Here is a 25076-nt window from a genome sequence, read left to right on the forward strand (position 1 = left end):
GGGAGCTTCAGGCAAGCTCCCCTGTCAGGGACTACACTGCTCTTTCTCAGCGTCGAATTGAATTGAATTGATTTTCAGCAGCATTATATTTTTATCAAAGATTCCTATTTGATGCCCTGGGAAGGCGTCCCAAGAGAGACGACCTCTGAGCTTGAATCTCTGATCTTCCCTTTCTTATTTACACTGAAGACATTGTGTAATTTCTTTTCAAGACCGCCTTTTGATGTATGGAGGGGGGTTGAACTTGAAGGGAGTGTCCTAATTCTTTCCTTTAACTGGAATCTCATGGTAAGGATCAGAACCTGATTTCTTCTTTATGCTAATGGGGTGCTGGAAACTGGCCCTTAGTTCGTTGATCCCACTTAAAAAACATTTTTTTTTAATGCTTATTTATTTCTGATGCAGAGAGAGACAGAGCATGAGTGAGGGAGGGACAGACACAGAATCCGAAGCAGGCTCCAGGCTCTGAGCTGTCAGCATAGCGCCCGATGTGGGGCTCGAACTCACAAACCGTGAGATCATGACCTGAGCCGAAGCCGGGCGCTCAACCGACTGAGTCACCCAGGCGCCCCTGGCTTATCTCACTTTTTAAAGAGACTAGGTTCTGTGGAAGGGAGGAAATGAATCCTATTATACAACATGGCCGTCCACACCTGAGGCTGCTTTCTGTATTCAACCAGGACAGCCACGTCATGTCACCTAAAACTGTTTGGAAGATATGGGGGAAGATTGGCATGAATCCATTTGACCTACTCACGTGTATAACATTTGCGTGGTTACTTGTTTGTAACGGATACTGACTTTTGAGTAGTGGTTCATAATCCTGGCCATTCCTCAGTATCAAAAGGGAGTTCGTAAAAAGAGATCCTGGTTTAATTGATCGGTGCGGGGTCCAAGCAGCTAACCAGCTGGCTAGCTACCCAAAAGACAACAGCAACAACGACGGAAAATTCCCAAGGGGATTCTAACAAGACTCATTATTAACAGGAAGGATCCTTTACCCTGAGTTGATAGTCTAAACTGTCCTTTGAGGAGGTCAAAAAAGGTTGGTAACCATAGACATTCAGGCTCGGAATAATTTGTCTTAAAAGAGTGATAACTCGTTGGCTTAGGCCAACGAGCTTTATCTGACGGGCTCTTGGGAAAGTAAGATTAAACTAAAGGTCCAAGTGTAGAATGAACCATCTTAAAACAAAGCGGAACTGGCTTGTTTCTCCAAGGCTGTGGTGAGTTAAAATAATTCTGCCTCCTTGGTCATCCTCCCTGCCCTGTAAACAGGATGAGGGAGCAGCAGCAGTAAAGAACGGGAGTGCCGGCGACTGGCGCTGGATTGACAAGCAGACATATAAACGGTCTTGGGGGAAACTGTGTTTACAGCAACTGAAAGGGAAGCCCTAACCTCTGAAGTGACTGGGGGTCTTGGGTGCCGAAAAACAGTCAGTCAGCTTATTTCCAACATTTGATGATAACTCCTCATCATTAAATGTCTTCCATTGTGGATTGGAAATTAATCATTGGTTTGACACCCATTCAGCTGTTGTACTCAGAGTTTCTGCAGACACATTACGACTTCCTCGGGTATACATAGCAGTATGTTTCAAACAACTGACTTCCAACACTAAAACTCTAAAGGAGAAAGTGACTGGGGTGTAGATGTGACCTCCTATAACTCCACCCCCTTTGTGAAGACCGGCATGAAAGGCCCTTAAAGGTGTTTCTGTGTAACTGACGCCAGTGATTACCCCAGAGAAATGGATTATATTTGTTGCAGAGAAAACCATAGATGGAGCAGTGTTATCTGGCAAAAATACCATAGAGAGATAGATACATCTCTCTATATATATTTACTGAAAATTAACATTTGTGGATTGACTGATGTGATGTGTACATAGAAAGTTATTGGACTCGTAACTCATTATGTTAATAAGTTGGGTTACTGGGGTACATTATTACCTCTCATTACATTCTAAAGGGAGATATTAAGAATTTTATTTTAGTGGGAGTATGCTATGGGATGTCCCAAATTTCAAAGGCATTAACTTTCATTTTAGGGGGGAAAACAGATAATATAATTGAGTGGTTAAGAGTGATGAATCTGGAGCCAGAGCTCTTGGGTTTAAATTTTTTTTTTTTAACATTTGTTTATTTTTGAGACAGAGAGAGACAGAGCATGAATGGGAGAGGGGCAGAGAGAGAGGGAGACACAGAATCTGAAACAGGCTCCAGGCTCTGAACTCTCAGCACAGAGCCCGACGCGGGGCTTGAACCTACAGACCGCGAGATCATGACCTGAACCAAAGTCGGACGCCCAACTGACTGAGCCACCCAGGCGCCCCCAGAGCTCTTGGGTTTAAATACTAGCTCCATCATGTACTAGCTCTGTGTGACCCTGGGCAAGTTACTTAACATCTCTGTACCTAATCCCCATCTGTAAAATGGGACAGTAATGACACTCATAGAACCATGAGAATGAAATCATTTAATCTAATAAAGCATCCGGAACAGTACCTGGCACAGAGTAAGCATATTTTTATAAACCAGGTGCTTAGATTCTTGGCCTTTCAGAGAGAGTTGAATAGTATGAAATGCATTTTGACTGAGCAAGGAAACTTGCTGAAACAATCTCCTTTCTTTTCCAATTTTTTTTTTAATTTTTTTTTTCAACGTTTATTTATTTTTGGGACAGAGAGAGACAGAGCATGAACGGGGGAGGGGCAGAGAGAGAGGGAGACACAGAATGGGAAACAGGCTCCAGGCTCTGAGCCATCAGCCCAGAGCCCGACGCGGGGCTCGAACTCACGGACCGCAAGATCGTGACCTGGCTGAAGTCGGACGCTTAACCGACTGCGCCACCCAGGCGCCCCTCTTTTCCAATTTTTTAAAAAGTTAATATATTGATTTTTGAGAGAGAGAGAGAGAGAGAGAAAGAGCACACAAGCCAGGGAGGGGCAGAGAGAAAGAGAGGGAGAGAGAAGCCCCAAGCAGGCTCCACACTGTCAGCGAGGAGCCCAGTGCAGGCCTCGAACTCACCAACTGTGAGATCATGACGTGAACCAAAAACCACGAATCGACGCTCAACTGACTGAGTCACCCAGGCCGCCCAACAATCTCTGGGTTTTGAAGATATTTTCCTGAAATGACGCCTGGCTCAGTGTCAGTGAGGTTGTGTGCTAAGTACCTGTTCTAAGGACTAAGACTTAGGCATCCCCTGCAACTCGGCCAGTTTGCCTTCCTGTCAGTTTACCTTATAATTCCTGTGACTTTTGAAAGGGCACAAAAATTTCTTTGAACAGAAATCTCTCTGTTTCCATCTCAAGATGCAAACAAACAAACACACCAAATCTAATTAAAATAATTTCAGAAAGATTTTTGTTTATATTTGTGATGATTGGTGAATAATATTTTGTCATTTCGTAAGCATGGACCCCGAGGGCAGAGCGGATATCTGGGGTCCTTCAGTACACGTTTCCATTCATCTTCACGGTTTTATAAGTTTGACTTCGTGGACTCTCTACGCAAGGTGCTTAGGTGAGGCGAAGCTCACTCACGGAAGTTTCTGGAAAGCAGGCTCCGCCAGGAGTACTTCAGGGGCTCAGTGAGTGCCAGCAGCCCGGCTGGAGGCTCACTGGTTTGCAGTTACTAAGAACCTCCTTTAAAAGTGACAGAGGAGGGGCGCCTGGGTGGCTCAGTCGGTTAAGCGTCTGACCTCAGCTCAGGTCATGATCTCGCGGTCCGTGAGTTCGAGCCCCGCATCGGGCTCTGTGCTGACAGCTCAGAGCCTGGAGCCTGTTTCGGATTCTGTGTCTCCCTCTCTCTGACCCTCCCCCCGTTCATGCTGTGTCTCTCTCTGTCTCAAAAATAAATAAACGTTAAAAAAAAAATTTAAAAGTGACAGAGGAAATCAGTACCGAGACACCATCCACGCACCCCCAGGAGACTGTGGGAATTGTTTCCACGCTGGGGCGGTCTGCTGGTCTCTCTTAATAAAGGAAATTAAACTGATTTATGATAATCCATGAGCTCAGATGCTAGGGAGTAAATGGAAAAGATGTTAAAGATATCCGTGGGTTCATATCCGAGGAGGCAGGATAATTAGTTCCATTTTGATGACCTTTGAGTGACATGGCATTGGCGTTGAAACGGGAAGGTCTCATTATTTAACGGCCATTATCTAAATAATAACAGCGGCAAAACCGAGAATGAATTTTTACCGTGTATATCTCACACCCTGGCACAGTCCTGTGCTTAGCATATTAGATATTACTCACTTAGTCTTCACAGACTCAAAGGCATAAGACGATTTAGAGGCCACAAAATCTAGACCAAATCCAGGTGTTCTGACCCTGTGTCTCATGATCTGGAATTTCTCCAAACGAAAGAGTTTTAAAATGAGAAAAGACAAATCACTCCCGAATATGGAAGTATTTTTTATGTAAGGCTAATCCTGTTCATCTATTTATTCGGTGCCCTCCACTGAAACTATCATTTTCTATCAGTATTATAAACGCACGCAATCTAATTCCAAGATTTTTTTTTAGCAAGAAAAAAGATTAGCTTGTTACATGGCTGTGTGCTCATCCCTGAAATTGTGGGGGACTTGTCTCTTCACAGCAACTATATCCTGTGAAGAAGAGATTTACATAATCCCTAATACTGTCCCGAAATCCTGAGTGAATTACATTTTTTCATTATAGTCCTTGCTCCCCCACTCTCTCCCCCTGACCCTGAAAAAAATAGCCTAATTTTCTACCAGGGAAAGAAAAGGAGGCCATTAGTTTGTGTCTGGAAACAGTGAAGGAATTACTGAGCTATTTACAAGCTTTGCACATGTGGAATCAATCTTATTTTCCATTGGATGGTTCAAAAATGTATTCAAATTATGTAGTTTTGAAATGCTAAACTCTGGAATTTATTTCTTAACAGAAAGCTTTTTAGGATGGTTTGCGTAATGAATACCCCCTTTAGTGAATCTGAATAACAAATTGTTTATAAGAATATATAAGCAGCCTTCATTTACGTTTTATTCCTGTTTCCTGAAGGTCAGTGCAAGTCTGGTGATGTGTGTTACTGCTCCCTCCTACCGGGGAGGTAATGACTACAGAAAATTAAAAGAAAATCAGGGTAAACGCAATTCCCTCCATTTCATCAAGCTCCTGTTTTGATATTTGCACACGCATTTGGAATCATGACTCGCCATAATCTGATTTCCACGCTAGATTTTTCTTAAAGAATATCATTAAGTACATTTGGGTATTTTAATGAGAACTCTGAAGCCATAAACGGAAGGTAAATGAATGATTAACCTAGCACGGGCCATCTGTAAGAGCTCCTGAGATGAAATAGCACAAAATCTAGTTGAATTCGGTTAAAATGTATACATTTCTTAAAGTTAATGAAATGCGAAGTGAAATTTCAGTCATGGGCCCGACAAGATCCATCTTCCTGACCCAGCACAAACTTTCCCCGTTGTTTGGCATAAGGGGCCTGGGGGTATGAAAGAGGCATAAAGGCTGTTGTACGGAATTACTATTAGAATAACAATCTACATTTCTGCACAGTACTCTCACCTATGCAACCTCTTTGATCTTTGTAGCAGTGTCACAAAGTTAGGTAGTATTATCTCCATTTTACAAATTAGGAAGCTCAGGTATGTGGAGAATACTAGAAACAGTCCAAGGAAGAAGATCGCATGATCTGATGGAAAGAGAACGGCCTTTGGGATCAGAGGAACTGATTGAAAATCCCTGCTCCACCTCTCCGGGCCTTGATGAGCCGGGGATACATTGTTTTCGTGTGTCGAGGACTTAGGTGTAAAATGGGATCATCCCACGGACCTCACAGAATTGCTACGAACGCCAAGGGCAATCATGTATTTGGAAGGCTCCACCGTGTCTCCGCTTGGCAGTTTTCTGGAAGATGAGAGGTGATGATGACTCTGGGAGACTCCAAACCCAGTGCTTCACGAGTATGGGGTGGAGATCTCTTTTCTGCCATTCATGACATGGAGACACATTTTTCTGGGCCCTGATGCCGAAGCCATGGAAGTCCCTGCCCGGGGAGAAGCAAAGCGACCTCTACTCCAGGTGAGAATCATTACCTTCTCCATGCCTTCCCTCATCTGGATTTAGGCACTATTATCCCGAGTGGTAAAGACCTACAAACGGATACGTGCATAAGAATTACACGGTCCTGCTGCTTATACTTTACACGCTTTGCTTCTCCATACTTTGTGGGCACGTGTGTTCACCAGCTGTAAAAAAACCGCTCTATCCACGTGCAGATTCTTATTACCCACCACCTGTGTTTGCTAGGATTCCCCATGTGCCAGGTGCTGTGGTCAGGTGAGGGCTACATCTGTTTGTGACATGCCGCTTCTTTACGGCTTTACGGCATTAGTTGTCTCTAATGTCTGCAAATGAAGACGACTGGTGTTGGTTATGTTTACCTGGGAAATGGAGAAGTGGAGGGACGGGGGCGGGGAATTGGTTGGTATAGAATTACACAGAAAGTGCAAGACAAAGCGAGGACCCACGTTACTGCCCTCTCGTCCAGTTCCCTCCCTCGGAGAGAGAGCCATGCGGTGACACCTCTTCGGCGTGCAATGGCGTCTTTACTCTCTTGTGCGCTCACAAGTGTATTTTCCAGAGACACCACCTGCGTGGGCCTCTACCCGCCCCCCCCCCCCCGACAACTTATATTTAGCTCTGAAGACAAAGGCTTGCTTGATCTAGACAGAAATCAAAGGGAAGGCCATTCTGCTGGGGCCTAGAAAGGGGAGGAAGAATGAAAAGAAGTGGCTCTGTAGAAACTACAGGACGATCTCTGACCTTGAGGTCCTCAGAGAGAAGGCGTTCTAGCCCTGATGATGACAGAGTTGAAATAAAATATAAATGCTTCCAAATATCTGTTGCCAGGAAGCAGCTGACATGCTAAATTACTCTGCAGACTGACTAGTTAATTCAGCGATTTCCTGAGTCAGGAGTTGCCAGTAGAGCCCATTTTGTCCTTTCTGGCAAAAAAGCCGCCGGGATTGCTGTCTCCAGGCCTCTTTCCTGTGCTTCCTGCGTAGGAAGGCCTGTTTCCTGCAGAGAGATGCCTGAGCAGACAGCGCTATTTTAGTAGGCTGGGGACTAGGTAGGGAGTAAGGTCTTCCATTCGAAACTGATTTGTGGACAGAGTGAATGTCAGACACATCACAGAAGTACAAATCTTTGCAGAAAATGGAAAATAGGGACTCGAAAGCAGATCGGACCCAAGAAAGCCTTGCAAGGCTGTATTGCAACATTTCCATCTGTGTGGTTTGATTGTATCTGCTGAAAAAAATTTTGTTTTAACTCGCACACAACTGGCGCACAACAGTGCGGTCGTTTCGGGGGGTACGACATAGTGGTTCGGCATCTCTGGGTGGCCATTATGCTATGCTACCCAAAAATGTTCATCGGTTAGATTTCAAAGGTTTGGGGATGGCTGCTTTATTTTTTTGTGGAGAGAACTCTGCTTTGGTCTTAAGGTAGTCCTTCAGAACCGAATTTTGAGCGATGGGCTTCGTATTCAGCAAGTGAATATGATGCTGCTAAGGGGGGTGATGTTGGTGAAGGATGGTTTTAAGACATCCCAACAGTAGACTAGAGCCTTAAGGCTTGCCCTTGAGCCAGACTGGGGATTTTATAGAATCTGCCAGATGAGTTGTTTGTATCTCAGCTTGTTTTTTTTTTTTTTTTTTTTTTTTTTTTAACGTTTATTTATTTTTGAGACAGAGAGAGACAGGGCATGAGCAGGGGAGGGTCAGAGAGAGAGGGAGACACAGAATCTGAAATGGGCTCCAGGCTCTGAGCTGTCGGCACAGAGCCTGACGCGGGACTTGAACTCACGGACTGTGAGATCACGACCTGAGCTGAAGTCGGACGCTTAACCGACTGAGCCACCCAGGCGCCCCTATCTCAGCTTGTAACAAGTCCTCTGGATTCCTTTAGCCAGACCTTCACCTTGTCTCTAAAGAAGAAAAGAGACTGGATAAGACGCACATAATTCAGCAAAGCTAAAGAAATTCAAAAGGAAATCCAAAAGGAAAAGAAGGGCCGGAAGCAAGTTGGAACCACAACTGAATGTGTTCACGAAACATGGAGTAAAGATGTATTTCTTCTAATACTTGTTTGCCATTGATTCCACGTGACCCTGTGTTACTACTGTGTGTGTGCCTTGACCACTTAATGAGATCGTTAGTTTCTCAAGGGCAAGGCCTCTGTCTTGGGCTCCTTCAGTTCCATATCTTGTGCACAGCCTTACTTGTGGTCTGTGCTGCTGAAATATTTGCTAGTATTGAGGGTGGTGATTGCATTTCTTCTCATCCTCAAGGTTCTATCTCAGAACCCCCAATATTGCAATGTCGTTGAACTCATTAACCATTATTCTGAGGGTTATTTTGGGTCACAGAGCATCAATGAGGGTCACTTTGTTGAACTTTCTAATTTCTATTTTTAGGTGTTCACTCCAACATCTGGGTGTTGGTCGGAAAGCTTCCTGTCACTAGATGTTTATGCAAAAGAAAATGTCCATTGACCGTGGAGTGTTGCAGAAGGGATCCCTTCCCCAGCAGAGGGAGTGTCTTGATGTTGCTTATTATGTAATTTCGTATTTTACCACAGATTTGCAGTTGAAACGCTCGAGTTTACTCTCATATTTTGTATTTGTGTAATTCTAAAGAAAGTAATGTAAAGTAAATATTTGATAGATAGCCTTAAAGTTTCTGCCCTTGACTTTTTGGGCATTGTCTTTCAGTGCGAGGACTATTTGGTCTGTGGGGTCTCTGAATAACTGGGGATTTGTTGTCTCCTCTGCAAAAGAAGATCAAAAAACAAAAAAAACAAAACAAAACAGTAAATCTGAAGCTTTCTTTGGCTTTTTTCTGATAGCACTGGTGAACAGTTTAAGGAGAATAAAGTCAAAGAAATTAACTAAAATGAGATTTTGGTAATATTTTTGTTAAAATACATTATTCTACTCCATTAACATAGGTAATGAACAGCTGATTCTAGTATATATCAATAATTGATAATTAATCGAGTGTATATCCAAAGAAAAGAGAAAAAGGTCTCTAAATGAAATTAACTCACCTTGAAAATATGGCATGAATATAAATTTTATTCTTAATCTGCATTTTTAGCCTCTTTTTTAAAGAGAAACTTTCTAAAGAATTTTAATGTTTATTTATTTCTGAGAGAGACAGACAGAGAGCATGAGCAGGGGAGGGGCAGAGAGAGAATGGGAGACACAGAATCCAAAGCAGGCTCCAGGCTCTGAGCTGTCAGCACAGAGCCTGAAGAGGGGCTCGAACCCATGAACCATGAGATCATGACCTGAGCCGAAGTTGGATGCTCAATCAACTGAGCCACCCAGGTCCCCTACATTTTTGGCCTGTTATTTGCAGCTCATATTCACTAATTTAAAATAGAGAATCCAACGCACCTGGGTGGCTCAGTTGGGTGAGCATCTGACTCTTGATTTCGGTTCAGGTCATGATCCCAGGGTCGTAGGGTTCAGTCTCATGTTGGGTTCCATGCTAAGCGTGGAGCCTGCTTGGGATTCTCTCTCTCCCTCTGCCCCTCTCCCCCCACGTGTTCTCTCTCAGTCTCTAAAATTTAAAAAAAAATGGAGAAGAGGCCTTATCTGGAAGAAAACAAGTGGAGAAAAATAGAATTAAAATTTTTGAAAAAGGAAGATAGTTGTGAGAGGTAAGGAGGAACTGTCTACATGTTAAGTTGTATTCTAGAGCTATAATATGTAAATCAGCGTGGTGCTGATAGGAAGTATAGACTGCCCAGTGAATCAAAGTAGTCTGGAAACAGATCATATCATAAAAGTTCATCTAGTATATATAAAGATAACATCCCAAATCACTTTGAAAGAGAATATTCAAAAAAATGATGTCAGGACAATTGGTTAATTACTTGAATAAAAATCCCACTAGATTCTCATGTAATATACATAAGATAGATCAAGATAGATAAAATAGCTATGCCCTAAAATAAAACTATTAAGCAGCTGGAAGAAAATATGGGTTCTTATTCATTTGATCTCATGAAGGAAATAAGCTTTCTCAGGAAAAAAAAAAAAAGAAGAAGGGGAAGAAGAAGAAGAAGAAACCACAAGGAAAGATTGTTACATTTGAGAACATAAAGAACCTTTTGAACCTTTGTATGTCTATAAAAAATTTTAATTGTTGGGGCTTCTGGGCGGCTCAGTCGGTTAAGTGGCTGACTTCAGCTCAGGTCATGATCTCACAGTTTGTGAGTTCGGGTCCTGCACTGGGCTCTGTGCTGACAGCTCAGAGCCTGGAGCCTGCTTCAGATTCTGTGTCTCCCTCTCTCTCTGCCCCTCCCCTGCTTGCACTCAGTCTCTCTCTCCCACCCTCTCTCTCTCTCAAAAAATGAATAAACATTAAAATTTTTTTAAAAAAATAGTAACTGACTTTTAATAGCAAAAAGTCATTTAATATTGGCAGCAGACTATGTTACCATCATTATATATTATATAAAACTGACACGCAGCCCCTAAACATCACAAATTCAGTCCTTTAATCACCAAAGAAATGCAAATGAAATTGATGATAACATTTTTCTCCTAAAAAATTTTCAGAAATTGAAAAATGATGGTGTTCGGTGTTGTGAGGCACTTCACTCACAGCTAGTAGGGACATAAATAAATATTGCTTTCTGGAGAGCAGTTTGGAATAAGTATTTTAAAAGCCTTAACAATTTGCCCTTTGACCCAGAAATTCTCTACGAATTTACTCAAAGGAAATAATAAGAGATGTATACGATGATTTCGACACAAGTATTTTCATGTGGCATTGTGTCCTGCAATGTAATTTTGGGAAAATAACACATGTCCAACAACAGGAAAATAATTAAATTCGGTAGATCTGGGGTGCCTGGGTGGCTCAGTTGGTTGAGCATCTGACTTGATGCTCATGATCATGATCTCAGGTCATGATCTCAGGGTTCATGAGTTCCAGAGCCCTCACTGCTATCACCACAGAGCCTACTTGGGATCCTCTGTCCCTCTCTCTCTCTCTCTGTACCTCCCCTGCTCATGCTCTCTCTTTCTCAAAAATAAATAATAATAATTAAAAAAAATTAAAAATTCAATAGATCCATGTCATGCCCTATACAGATCCTTAGAAGTTGTGTTCCTAAGAATCCTAACAAAATGAAATGCTTATAATATATTCTTAAGTTAAAGAAAAAGCAGGATGCAAAACAGCATGATCTGAACATTGGAGGGGGTAGAAAGCACAGAAAAGCAAGAAAAAGAATGTGTGTGGGTATACGTTAAGAAAAACAAAAATAATAGGAATGAAAGAAACCAGAAGGTAACTGTGTGTGTGTTTCTTTTCTTCCCTGTTGAGGGATCATGGATATTTATAATATTTTAATTTTATACTATTCTGAATATTTAAAATTTTTATTTTCATAGGCAGAAATAAATCTCACAGTAAATACTTCCTCTTTGTTTGCTTTGTTTGATTAAGAGCACATGGAAACACATTTTTGGGTGCTAAGGGCGATAAGCTTTCCCAGGGAAGGGTATCGCTATCCTGTGACAAACAGGGCTTATCTATTCTTTCCAGTCAGGACACCAATACAGTGTCCGTAAAGCTGGCTGGGCCCTTTCTGTTCAAGCCTCTTTCCTAAACAATGTATTTATCTCAGTAGTTTAGAAGGTCAATAAAAGGGTGGATTAAAATGAACTATGTGAGGAGGGCCTGGGTAGCTCAGTGGGTTGAGCGTCCGACTTGGGCTCAGGTCATGATGTCACGGTTCATGGGTTGGAGCCCCATGTTGGGTTCTGTGCTGACAGCTCAGAGCCTGGAGCCTGCTTCCGATTCTGTGTCTCCCTCCCTCTCTCTCTCTCTCTCTCTGTCCCTCTCCTGCTTGTGCTCTCTCTCTCTCTCAAAAATAAATAAACATTTAAAAATTTAAAAAAATGAACCATGTGAAAAATGAAACATGGCCAGTGACTGGAGAATGACTCATCTATAATGGGTCTTTTATTCTGTAGAGCTGGTTCTCTGTTACCCTGGCTCGTCTGTCGCTCACAGTGCATTGTAATGAGGTAAACTAGGTGGACTCTGGCATTCATAGCTTCTAAACACGCCTGTCCAGGGGTTGCGTCCATTTACGTGATAGTCAAGGACAGAAGTCCCCTGATGGAGAACTCATCCAACAGAAATTGCCGCCCAGCACAGCAAGCTAGGCTACCGTCCTGAGTGTGCGTTAATTATTGATCAGAGAGATATTTCATTCTAGCTCCACTGGGTCAACTATTCCCATGGGGTTGAAGCTGAGAAGATCTCAAGGAAACGATTGCAAGTTCTCTTTTAGAAGACTCTGGGCGCTGCTCTGTTGCGTAACTAACAATGTGTGATAAAAAAAGCAGCTTTTTTTTTTCTTCCCTAGAATTGGATCAAACAGAATCCTTGAATCACGACACATACATATCGTTGTCTATGTAAGGCACTTATTTAATGTAATGTAATTAATTAATCGATTATTTTTATAGTGCAGCAGTCACCCATGAACCTACTCCCTCATAACTTTCATCTAGCCAATGGTCCCCCACCATCTTATTCTTTGCTTCTTCCTTTGTGAGATAGCCACACCCTACACTCTGTATTCACTCATCTGTCGCTAGCCCTTTTTTTTTTTATATTCTTTCAGCTAATCTCTACATATTTCTGAATAGCATAATTTTTAATTTTTTTGGTTTACTTTACATGAAAGTGTACCAGGCTTAGGTCATCTTTCAGGTTCATTTCTATTGTTATATGTTCATTTACTTTTGTTTAATATCCCATCCTGTGACTGACCAAATCACAGGTTGTTCTTCTACCCTCTCATTGATAGGCATTTGGGCGATTTCCAGATTTGTGTTATTGCAAACCATGAACACTCTTGTATATATCTCCTGGCAAACATGTTTAGAATTTCTCCTGAGTATATGCTTAGGAATGAAATTGCTGGGTCGCAGGGTATGAGAATGTTTAACTTTAGGAGCTTATGTCAAAACATTCTCCAAATAGTTTTTACTGATTTATGTTCCCACCAGTAATATTTAAGAAATGCTTTGTAGATATATCTTCTTCAACCTGAGGTGCTATCAGACTCTTTAATTGTTGCCAATCAAATAGGTATAAAACTATATTTAATTGTAGCATTGAATTTTTATTTCCCTGAACTGAGGTTGAACATCCATTCATGTATTGATTGGCCATTAGTGATTTCTCTTCTGTGAAGCGATTGGTCACATCTTTTGTCTACTTTTCTGTTGACTTGTTGACCTCCTTTTATATATTCTTGACACTAATCCTCTGCTGGTTGTGTATGTTTCAAGTAGCTTCTTTCAGTTTTTAATTTGTCTTTTCCATTCTATTTAAGGTTGCGATTCATAAATTTCTTAATTTCAATTCCTTAATTTTAATTAGGTCAAATATATGTCTTTTTTTGCTTTAGGAAGTTAGCGTGTTGTGTGTTTTATATCCTTCCTGACAATAAAACTATTGACTTATATTTCCTACTAAGATTTCTAAAGATTTGATTTTTACATTTAAAGAGAGGTGTTTTTTTCCACTTCAAAGCAGAAGTTAATTATCAGTCCCTTATGATCCAGTGGAATTGAGAACAGTGTCTATTGAATCAGACAGTATGCAGCCCAAAAGAACAGCAGATCCTGATGAATCCAAGGTACTCAGTAGAGGTGGTAAAGGTGCCCTGTGATTCCAGGTAAATGGGGCCCTGGCTAAGAGTAGAAAAGAAGGAAGTGTATCTGCATTCAGTAACGTACCAATTTGCCAACCAGACCTGCTTATGTCTACCAGGGGACTCCCCAGATAGCCAGCTGATCATTAACAGGTCTGAGCCTTTATTGGATGGGAGAAAGTAACCGTGATTGAACCATATTATCACCCAAGACCATTGAGGAAAAACTGAATTACATTAACTTCGTATGTTTTCTCTAAATTCAAGAATTCAAGTCCAATTTTTCTGTTCAGGGCGTTTCAAAATGGTAAACTTCATCTACATGTTTCTCTCTGTTACAAATGCTCCCCACTAGGCATTGCCGTAGTAAGAAGAGTTTGATAGGCACCTGTGGGAAAATAAAAAAGTCTGGCTACATGCTAGAAGCCACTCTTTCCTTATTCACATTTTCCCATTTAGGCATGTCCTGATTCTTACTATGTATGTCGTTTTTCTTTCCATTTCTTCCTCTGCTTTCAGAGCCACCTGAGGCACTGGGGGCAGCAGGCAGAGTTGTGATTCCCCTTGTATGTTAGTGAGGCAGGCCAGGGGCCACCCGCGTTGCTCACTCATTGCCATCCGTACACGTTATCTTGGAAGTACCACTTGTGATTCAAGTTGCAACAGGTGCCTACGAGTGAGCTCTGGCTTCCTGCTACCGGATCTGTTTCCGTTACCCTTTGGACAATAGTCGTGGACACTAGTCCCTGAAACCACAAAGAATAGTGATTAGGGTGCAATCAAATATCCCCAGACTTTAAAATAGCATTTGGATGATGATTTCCTGTCACATGAAAGACTGTTCACGACATCCTTATAAAGGCAAAAGCTCTTGTCTACTTGTGAGCCTTTGCAGGCTGGCGTTTGAATTGGGTACCATGCCTTTGATCTGTGGGACGTTTAGTAGTGTGTGTTGCTGGCCTCTAGAAATTCATGTGCTTTTGGAAAATTTGGTACTACAGACTAAGGATTCTTGGCAACGTAATCTAACTATGTAAAAATGTCCTGTGAGTTTGATTATAGATATAAATATATAACTATAAATACCTTGGTTGATGAGTTTTTGCAAAAAGACAGTAGAAAAACTTAAAGGCAATAAGTAAATCTTTAAGCAGTGATTAGATGATAAAATGGGGTTTTTATCCCATTTCTATTGATCTGGAATTAACTCAAAAGTTTCCCAAACCAAAGCTAATGTGAAAGTAATTTCTCCAGCAAAGATTTAGCCCTTGGGTTAGGGTCTTACAGAGTAAGAAAAATATTTAGCCAGTGTACACATGAAGAGATGTTCAGCATCATTAGTGGTCAAGGGAAGGCAAGTTCAAACCGCAACAAATACTATTTTGTACTCAGGTGATTGGCAAAAACTTTAGCGTCTGATATTGTCAAGTAATGGAAATGACAAGGATCAACAAATCCTCTGTGCTTTCAGTGGGAGCACACATCGGGGCTATCTCTTTAGAAAATAGTTTGACATTATCTCTTATAGTTGCATAGCACGTTCTTCAGCAGTTCTACTCCTGGGGGGGCGTAGACACTCGAGAGAAACTTACATATCAATATACACGAGGCATGTATTTAAAAATGTGTAACTGCATTGTTTATCACAGCAAAAAAAAAAAAAAAACAACAACAAAAAACTGGGATGCAAGCCCAAGCACCCACCAATAAGACTGCAGGATAATGAATATTCACGTGATGAATGTTGGACATGAGTCAAAGATAGGGAACTACAGAGACATGAAATAACACAGATGAATCAAAGTTAGAAACAACTGAACCAAAAATATATGCTCCGTAAGGAGTACATATAGATGCTATAATACTTTAAAAGGAACCGAACGATTCATGAACACACGATGCAGAATAACATTTATCTCACATTGGTGGACCGTGGGGCAGGGCTACGGGAGACTGCGGAACTGGATGGAGCTGGCGTCGGTTCTGGCTTTTGTTTTGGGGGGCGGAGGGGGGAGTGCGGTTCATCTCCCAGAGCTTATGACATTTATTAGAAAGAGCCACAGCTAATAAAGACAGGCTCTGCCTTATTAGTAATGGGGGGGGGGTCACAGTTAATTCCATTCTACCTGAATTCTATCGTCGAAAAAGAAAAACTTTTTATTTCTGAATTCTGTAAAGAGTAGAAAGTGGTAGAAAGCACAGGGTCAGGACAAGTTTGAATTCTGAAGTCTGACTCTGTCCCTTACTAGCCATGTGATCTTAAACAAGTTACCTAACCACTTAGTGCTTCGGCTGTCTCATCTGAAGAATGGGCATATATTTGTGCTCTCCTGGTAACGTCATGGTGAGAATTTATTAGGATCACACTTGTAAAATGTAATGAATTTAGCTTAGTGCCTGGGGCAGGCTAAGTACTCAACACATGTTGGCTGACAGTATTATTGATAGTAGTAACAGTAGTTACACGTTCCTTGGACTGACGAGTTTACAAATGCAGCTTCTCTTTTATTTAATTCTGTCCCAATTCGTGAGTCTTTTCCAGCTATCCTAGTCCCCATACTCCATTTTCCTTCTTCAATCTTAGTTTTTTTTTTATTATTATTATTTTTTTCAATCTTAGTTTAGACTTGAGTGCTCCCCCAGATCGACTTTGGAGAAGAAAGATTCTTCCCTGTTTGAACTGTGCATCTCTTCCTTTGGCTTTTTGCTGTCACTCAATGGGCAGTCTCTGTGGGAATGGGATTAGCCAAGAGATCTTTGACTATATAAGGTGTTGGCAGATGCCTGCAATTTCTTATTTAGGCAAGTTGGGTAACCGGAGAACTGAGAAGATGATATGGCTTTTGGCAATCTAAGTGTGGAAAATAAAAGTTTTCTGGTTGGAATGATTTCTTTCTATAGACAATACTTTTAAAAACCTGAAAGAGCTCCTATAAAGAACAAAATGTATCTCTACCACATTTTTTTCTATGCCCGTCATAAGCAATACTAAGTAGAAACTAGATTTCTCATCTAGTGATATAGCATTGATCTAAAGAGCTTAGTAGATAATATCCTTCCTGGTAACAGTTAACTTGTAGATTAAAAAACAATTCATTCATAATAGAATTATGTAATTATAACTGTACTATTATATAAAATCACAAATAAGATTTCTGTACTGAAGTTCTAATTCAGGTACAGAATGGGATACTATTTACCTTCTTTAATAGTTTGAGGTTCCCTAGTAGAAAAAAACCCATATGGAAAAATGGAAAGGAACAAAAAATTACATATATATTTTTAAAAATCACTTTTTGTAGTTGCTGGAATTTTATTGTTCCATTAAAAAAAAATGCTGCATTAAGCTAAGAGATAACAGTTTGCCCTTCCTGAAAAAGGTGAGGCAAAGAACTTCTGAAGTTCAGTTAAAAAAAAATAAACCATGTTTCATAGCTATTTTTCCATTTATTTGTGAAAATCCCCAGTTAACTTACTTCAAAAGAAATGTCAGGAGACCTCTGCCCTTGGCTGTGTGCAATTTCAATTGAAAATCAGTCAGTGATGGTTAAGGAACTGTGCAGCACAGGAGATGTGTTCTGAGACTGGATGGGATGGGAAAATGTCCCAGTTTTCAGAAAGGGAAAGAAGTTCAGACCCCCACAGACTACAAAATGGAAAAATTGATGTGACTGCTGACAAAACTTTGGAGAAGATTGCCATCATGAGCCCATAGAAAGGGAAGAGGCGATCATTTAAGTCTGAATGAGATGAATAAGAAATCCCCTGACAGACCTCACTTCCTTTTGGTAGGGCCCCCGGGGCTGGCAGAGAAGCAACTCCTGGTCTCTCCTTGACTCTGCAACCCAGTGGGAGGGCAAATGTATTGGAACCCAAAATAGCTTGAGAGCATAGAACAATGGGCCAAAGCCAGCAAGATAAAAATTAAACGGGAGATACACAAAGGCTGCCCTCAGTTCCAGAAAATTAGCAACACAAACACAGGAGGGTGGGCAGATTGCAAGGCCAAAGGATAGGGTTAGGCAGGTCTTATCCTGTACACAGGCATCTTTGGCTGAGGGCTTGAGGAGGGGCTGTGTCCATCCAGAGAGGGCGCTCCTTCTTAAATTTGCAAAAAAGTAACCATAGAACATAAGGGTGAATACTTGAAAAAGTACAAGTCAGGGATTTTTATTAACTACGCAGTCAATGAATTACTGCTACAGTGTGATCGGCCAGAGTTGGGGAGGCCATTTCTTGGAGTACCATGGCCAGAACAAGGGTGGTCAGCTGAGCCGTGTATATTGAGAGCAGAAAAAGGGACTGTGCCAAATTGGAAGATAACTAGAAGAGAGAAGTGAAAACTCTGTGAGCCATTATCTCTGAGCAGTAGTGAAGGGAAGAATGTTTAATTTGAAGAAGGGAAGGCTTAGGGTGCCATGATGGATTCCCCACTAGCAAATTAGGCATGAGCACAGGACACTGGAAAGTAGGGCATCAAGGACAAAAGGAAATTGAAGAATGGCATTTTAAAAAGAATTTGGCATTTGAGATTTAAAAGAAACCATAACATTTTTCATGATAAGACAACTTTAAACTAAAATTTGTTCCCTTCCTTTACAATTCAGTGTTTTTTAAATTTCTGAATTACAAATTACCTGAATGGCAGGGAGCACCGTAATCTTTTTGAAGCTTAAGGCTGCTAAAGTCTTAACCAAGATCATACAAGACCTAAAACTTTCCATCAATTTGACCTGTTCAAAAACGGAATGGGTGATGTGATGCAGGTGAGTGGCTTGTTGCTAGAGTCCTAAGACTAAGAGCGGGCATCACTTCTTGGATGTGATGAAGAGGCAGTCTGTGCACTGGATAAAGTGTAGGACTAGATGGCTTTTAAGGTCCCTGCCCATGCCGAGGTTCTAAGGTTCTGAGAGAAAGCAATTTCTCTTAAGAAAGAGGAAAGTGGGGTGCCTGGGTGGCTCAGTCGGTTAAGCACCCAACTTTGGCTCAGGTCATGATATCGCGGTTTGGAAGTGCGAGCCCCACGTCAGGCTCTGTGCTGACAGCTTGGAGTGTGCAGCCTGCTTCAGATTCTGTGTCTCCCTCTCTCTCTGCCCCTGCTCCCCCCCACCCCCGGCTCACACTCTAGCTCTCAAAAACAAATAAAAATGTTAAAGAAAGTTAAAAAAAAAAAAAAGAAAGAAAGAGGAAAATGGAGATCACTGGTATGATTGGTCTTTTGTAGAGAACTCCAGAAATAGAGAAGTTGCATTACAACTTGTGATGCAGGAATCTGGGGTATATTCAATATTTCCTTCTTCCCTCTGAGTGGTTTGCTAGGGTTGCTCCGTGAATCCCCATCTCGGCCTGATGTGTCACTAGCTGAGTGTTGGAATGTAGCATTGCAAGGTCTTGCTTTGGTCTTGGTGAGACCTAGTTAGCTTTTAAGGTTGGATTTCAATGCAAGCAAATCACCTTGCCACTATTTTTTGGCTATCAACTGTATTGAAAATTGCAACCACCTTTACTGAATATGTTCAGAGTGGCAAGTGGACAATGGAGGACGGACGGATGAGTTAATATTTTCCTTTCCTGATAGAGAAGCAGCACAAAGCCTCATTCTCCATATGACGGTTGGATAACTACAACATCTGGTGCTTATTCTGTGTCACAAAGAGACTATCATTTAGAAGTGACTACCCTTGGGGCGCCTGGGTGGCGCAGTCGGTTAAGCGTCCGACTTCAGCCAGGTCACGATCTCGCGGTCCGTGAGTTCGAGCCCCGCGTCAGGCTCTGGGCTGATGGCTCAGAGCCTGGAGCCTGTTTCCGATTCTGTGTCTCCCTCTCTCTCTGCCCCTCCCCCATTCATGCTCTGTCTCTCTCTGTCCCAAAAATAAATAAACGTTGAAAAAAAAAAAATTTAGAAGTGACTACCCTTTACTATCCCTTTGATTGGGCCTTGGGCTGATTTTTGCCAAAATATCAAACACACATTTCCTGATGCTGTATATATGTGGATACATGCATATACGTCCACGTGTAATGAACCCCTAGAGAATTTTATTTTCTTTGGTTACATCCGTCTTCTGTTTATTCTCAGAGGGAGGACAGCATAGCTGATGAGATGGCAATGAAAGAAAGGTACAGGCAAAACCACCCTAAGCTTGCCATGCCCCAAATAGGCTCCCCCCACCTTATGACCTTCTCCATGAGCTACTCAACTCTTAAATCTCATTGGGGGCTCCTTCTGAAGACACGGAGAGAAGGGCCGTGAGGCAAACTTATGTGGAAAACCCTTATCCTAGCGAGACAAGACAACATACTATAAAAGCAGTCTTGAAGGAAAAGAAAAGTCACACGAGGGCCGTCTGAGGATTCACGTGGATAAAGAAATAGGCTGTCACACCCATTTTAGTTCTGAGAATTTGCATCGCATTTCTCTACAGTGGCCTTCTTAACGTGTGGAGGCATCTGGAATACTCCTTTGATTTTACGTGAGTTACGGTCACAATCTCAAAAGTCTGAGCTCCTTGCTGTTGGCCAAAGATCAGGGAGAACAGAACTTTCCCGAAGGGTTGACCTGGCACAAACAGGATCACTGGAACCTGGTGCATCAGTGGAGTAAAGTCAAAGTTGGGGGACTTTTGAGGTGATATTTTCCTCCAAAGTCAGGGTGTATCGTGTAATAGAACAGCAGGGGTGGGTGGCGGTGTGTTTTTAGGCACAGCATTCTCCATCGTCGATCGGTTGCGTTCAGAATCAGCAGTGTTCTATGCCAGTTCGTGCCGAGCATACGCTTACTGTGTAAGGGAAGCGAATCACTAGTATTTTGTGCCCAAGGGATATATTGTTAAGTAACACGGACCTTGACCCTCAATCCCTGAATAATCTAAGTAGAGCTTCCGTAACGGGTCTGCCTCTAGACCCACATACCGAGTTGTACGGCTTTGCTCTTTAAGCCTCTTTGTCTGTAAGTGTCAATCCAAGTCACCACTGTGGTACTTCCTCAACGTGGACATTGTGTAGAGCTCTGTATGACCAAGGTGACGTTTCACATGTCCTAGACTCTGTGTTCCAGTGCTGATCAGTAGTAGCCTTTTGGGGCACGGGCATGTTGCAGTAAGAATCGCTGAATGTTTGGAAAAGAGACAACACGAGGAAGCATTCGAGGGGGGGTTAGAAAGAGTGGCAGCAGCAGAAGGAACAAAGTAGGGTAAGAACCTGCACCAAGAGGCTCTCAGGTGACAGACTTGAGTGGATAAGCTCGGACAATTCAATGTGATTTCTGTGTCTCCGGAGCAAAGTCACCCAGGGATTTAGGAGCATTCCAGGGTTTCTTTATCAATTGGGTCAAAGACGCACATTCTTTCCACTTAAATAAACTGTGTTTATACCTAATACTCTGAAAGGCAAGTCCGATTTCTTCCACTTAAGGAAATATGCCTCATAATTGCTGTATTTCTCTAGTTACATAAATGTTTACTGAAGTTCCTTCCAAGATGATGGGTCAGACTGCAGCAACTTGGACAAATCATCCACTCCGTGACAAGTCGCTCCTCCAAAGAGAGACAATTTTACTTGGGATTTAAGTTTCTGATCGAAATGCCTATAAGAGACAAAGAAGGACACACACACACACACACACACACACCCTTATGTATGCATGTCTATACACACATGCACACAAATACTAGAGTAGTAGGTGAAAATGTACGGACTGGGAAGAAATATTGGAGATACTTGAAAATGCAGTGTGATGCATTCCCTGCCAGCCTCAACTTTTATTAGGTCTTTCCCTGCACAGCAACATAATAAACTATGGTAGACTTTAAATGATCCCACTTTGTATTCATTCTTGGTTGAGAGGGCCCTGAGATTGAGGGAAGGGAAGGAGAAAGTACAAGTCCTCTGTGCAAAACTCAGGGAAGGAGAGAACAACGGAACTGACCCCGTTCCACATTTCAGACAAACTCACAGTCTCACAGTTCAGCTCGCTCCTAGGCAGAGGGAAGCAGAGGGGGCTCATTGAAGGAAGAAAGAAAGGATGGGCAAGAGTGGTAAGGGGAGAGGGAGCACTTCCCAGAGAGCATGGCTCTAAGTCCCTCCACACTGTACACCATGATTACGATGACTTGCTTCGCTATCGCCAGTTGCAAACGAGAGGATGTCAGGTCACCAAATATTGGAGTCTGGACCAAAGCAAAGATAGGGCGTTTCGGTCAAAAGCCTCACCTTTTAATATGTGACTGCATATAACTCTCAAATATCCATGTGAAACATCAAAAAGCAATAAGTAAATTTCTGTGAGATATGTTTTAAATGAAACAGCAGAGAGGGATGTAAGGGGCTCCTTTTTCATGATTGCAAACCAAGTGGTAAGAGAGAGTAAATCCATGCGTCATTCTTTACTTCTCCTTCCCTTCCTCTCCCATCGAATATATGACCTCTGTACCAGTGTGCATCTTAGAGTTATTTCCAGCATCTTCCCCTCCTTTCCTGCCTCCCACGGCTCTAGTTCAAGTTCTGACCGTCCCTTGGCTAGACGGTTGTACCACAAAATAGCCATTGGATATCTACTCTGTGTATTATCCTCTGCTAGGTGCTCAGGCAGAGTTTAAAAGGATCCAGATGGGTGCTGCTTTCATGGGGCTTATGTTTCTGCAAGGAAAACAGAAAGGGAACAACCATTAGACAATTCGTTATTAATTAAAATGATGACAAATGCACCAAAGGCTAAGTATAGGAGCAGGGGAGCAGGCCAAGGTCACTTCAGGAAGGCTTTCTTGAGAGACTAACATGTGAGCTGAGCTTTGAAGGATGGGTAAGAATGAACCTGGTACAGAGGGAAGCTCCAAACGTTGGGCAGAGCATTTCAGATGGCCCTTTGGCATGGATGGCAGGTGAAGCTAAGAATGCCCGCAGACAGGAGAGAGGCAGGAGGTTGTCTCTACCTTGAATTTGGTGGCGAGCTTCTTGAGGTCAGGGGTCCCCACGACTCATCTCTATATATGTGTCTATTAAAGGTTTCCCAGTATTCCACTGAGTGGAGACACTTTGGTGCCAGTAAACATATAACTATAGCCCAGAAAAAAAAATCATGAAAGATAGGAGGAATAAGATTTGGTGTTAAGAGTTTTTAAAATTTTGATCATCAAGTTTTTCAAGAAAGTGTGCATAAGTATCCAGAATTAATTGTTATCTGAGAAACTATTTATGAGTATTCAGTGTTAAATGGGACACTAACTTTTTTATCATAATCATTGCCTCCCGCCCTCCCAGTACACATGTGTATCTAATAGGACAGAGAGAGAGAGAGAGAGAGAGAGAGAGAGAGGGAATCCTTAAGGGTATTTAGTGAATTAGATTTCTTTTAAATCACGTGACTAAGGAATTGTGTATGAAAGATTAGGGACGAGACTAGACCAGGGAACACAAATATATGGAATGAGAGCCACGCCTCCAGCCACGACTCCCAACACGATCCCACCATGGCCTCAGCCCCTGCCATTGGCTGTCATCAAAACAGGCTTCTCCACTTCTTTTGTGTGTTTCCTCTGAGTCTCACTCAACATGGCTTCCTAATGGCCACCACTCACCAGTAGACTTAGAGGAGACCTACTGGCCAGTGTGTGTGGAGTTCATTCATCCAGAGAGCCTGAGCTGGTTATTTAGCTACCTTGATGGAACCCCTGTGCTTTCTAAGTGCATTAGAAAAGGGCCCCAATTCTAATAACATGGCATTTCTGGACCCCATGTCATAAAGTAGGCCGTACTTGCCTTTAGGAAAAAAGTATAGTCAGAGATTACTTTTCTTTTTAAAATGTTAGCATCATCGTGCTTATTTCTACCAGGCTTTCACAAAAACTAAAACTCTATCAGTTTTATACTTCTATAGTCACTTAAATACTGAAATGGTCTTTGATGCTCTATCAGTGTTTGCTAATACAACATTCATTCTGGTTATTCAAAAGGCCCCAGTTTGCTATCAAGTGAGCATGTCATACCAAGGGTATAGTTTTACTGCACCATAAATCAGTATAAAGCAAATATGCTGGCTCCAACAGTGCAGGTTAATGATTAAATTCCCAAGTTTTTTTCTCCCCTCAAAGAGTTGGTTGTTCCAAATATATTTTGAAAGCTTCTAAGAGGCCTATGGATTAAGGTCTTCTTTTTTTCCCCTTCTCATCCATGTTTACTTTGGTAAGCAAAAACATCCCCCAGTGATTCCCTTTGCCCTTCAAACGGGACTTTTCAAATAGCCTCTCATCACCACCCTTCTCCTCCCCCATCTCCCCCCCTCCTATCCCTTCTTCTTCTTCTTCTTCTTCTTTTTCTTCTTCTTCTTCTTTTTCTTCTTCTTTTCTTCTTTTCATCTCTCAGTGAATGAATGAATGAATAAATGAATGAATGAATGAATGAGTAAATAAAAAGGCTAAAAATGCAAATGTAGGTCTATTTTAAGAGAAGTCAGATGGACAGCTAGGAAGCAGGTCTTGTCCCTAAAGGCATAATCATTTCCTAATGCCATCTAGTCACCCCTACAGCGGAGTTGGTGCCAGAGTTAGAGACCCTGCTGGGCTTACCCAGCCTTAGGAAGGATCAATGGGCAAATACGCATTATAAGGACAAGATCTCAGAAATCCTGATGTATTAAACTGCAGTCTATGTATGGTTTTGTTGTAAGGAGCAACTGTTTTTCAAGAGATGTGATTTCTACCTATTGGGTCTTTTAAAATGAAATATGTCAAATGCACAAAATATATAATGAGTAACAAAATTAATTCAGCCTTCCAAAGGCTTGAAGACACATTTATAATTTTATCGAAGTAGCAAAATAACTAAGCCATTCTTAATCATCTCTGCCCATGGGAAAAATCAATAGCTAGCTTTCAAATTTCTTTTTAGACAATGCAGTAGACTTTACAATATAAATTCTAATAAACAGAAGGATACAAAAAAAATGATAACTACAGGAAGGACATGGGGAAAGAAGTCATTACCCAGACTCTCTGGATACTGAATGGTCAGCCCCAGGGCCCATTTCCATTTGGCAGGAATGTTTTTTGTCAAATCCTTGACATTACACACACACACACACACACACACACACACACTCATACTCTTCTATTAATGGATACAAAGTGGTTTTATGAGAATATAGCCCAGCCAGAGCAAGAGAACCGCCCAGCTTACTCAGATATTCTGATTAAGATCTAACGAACAGTGTTGAGTATTTTGGCTCTCCATACTGTCCTCACCCCAGGCAGCATATCTTATCTGTGGTTTACATTCTTTGTTTGTATCCTTGTCCTGTTATAGAAAAACTCATCTTTATATATT

The sequence above is a fragment of the Lynx rufus genome, unplaced genomic scaffold, assembly GCF_022079265.1.
Source record: "Lynx rufus isolate CCGP_SWC_20201006 ecotype Redwood Valley unplaced genomic scaffold, mLynRuf1.p SCAF_6, whole genome shotgun sequence".
Classification (NCBI taxonomy): domain Eukaryota; kingdom Metazoa; phylum Chordata; class Mammalia; order Carnivora; family Felidae; genus Lynx; species Lynx rufus.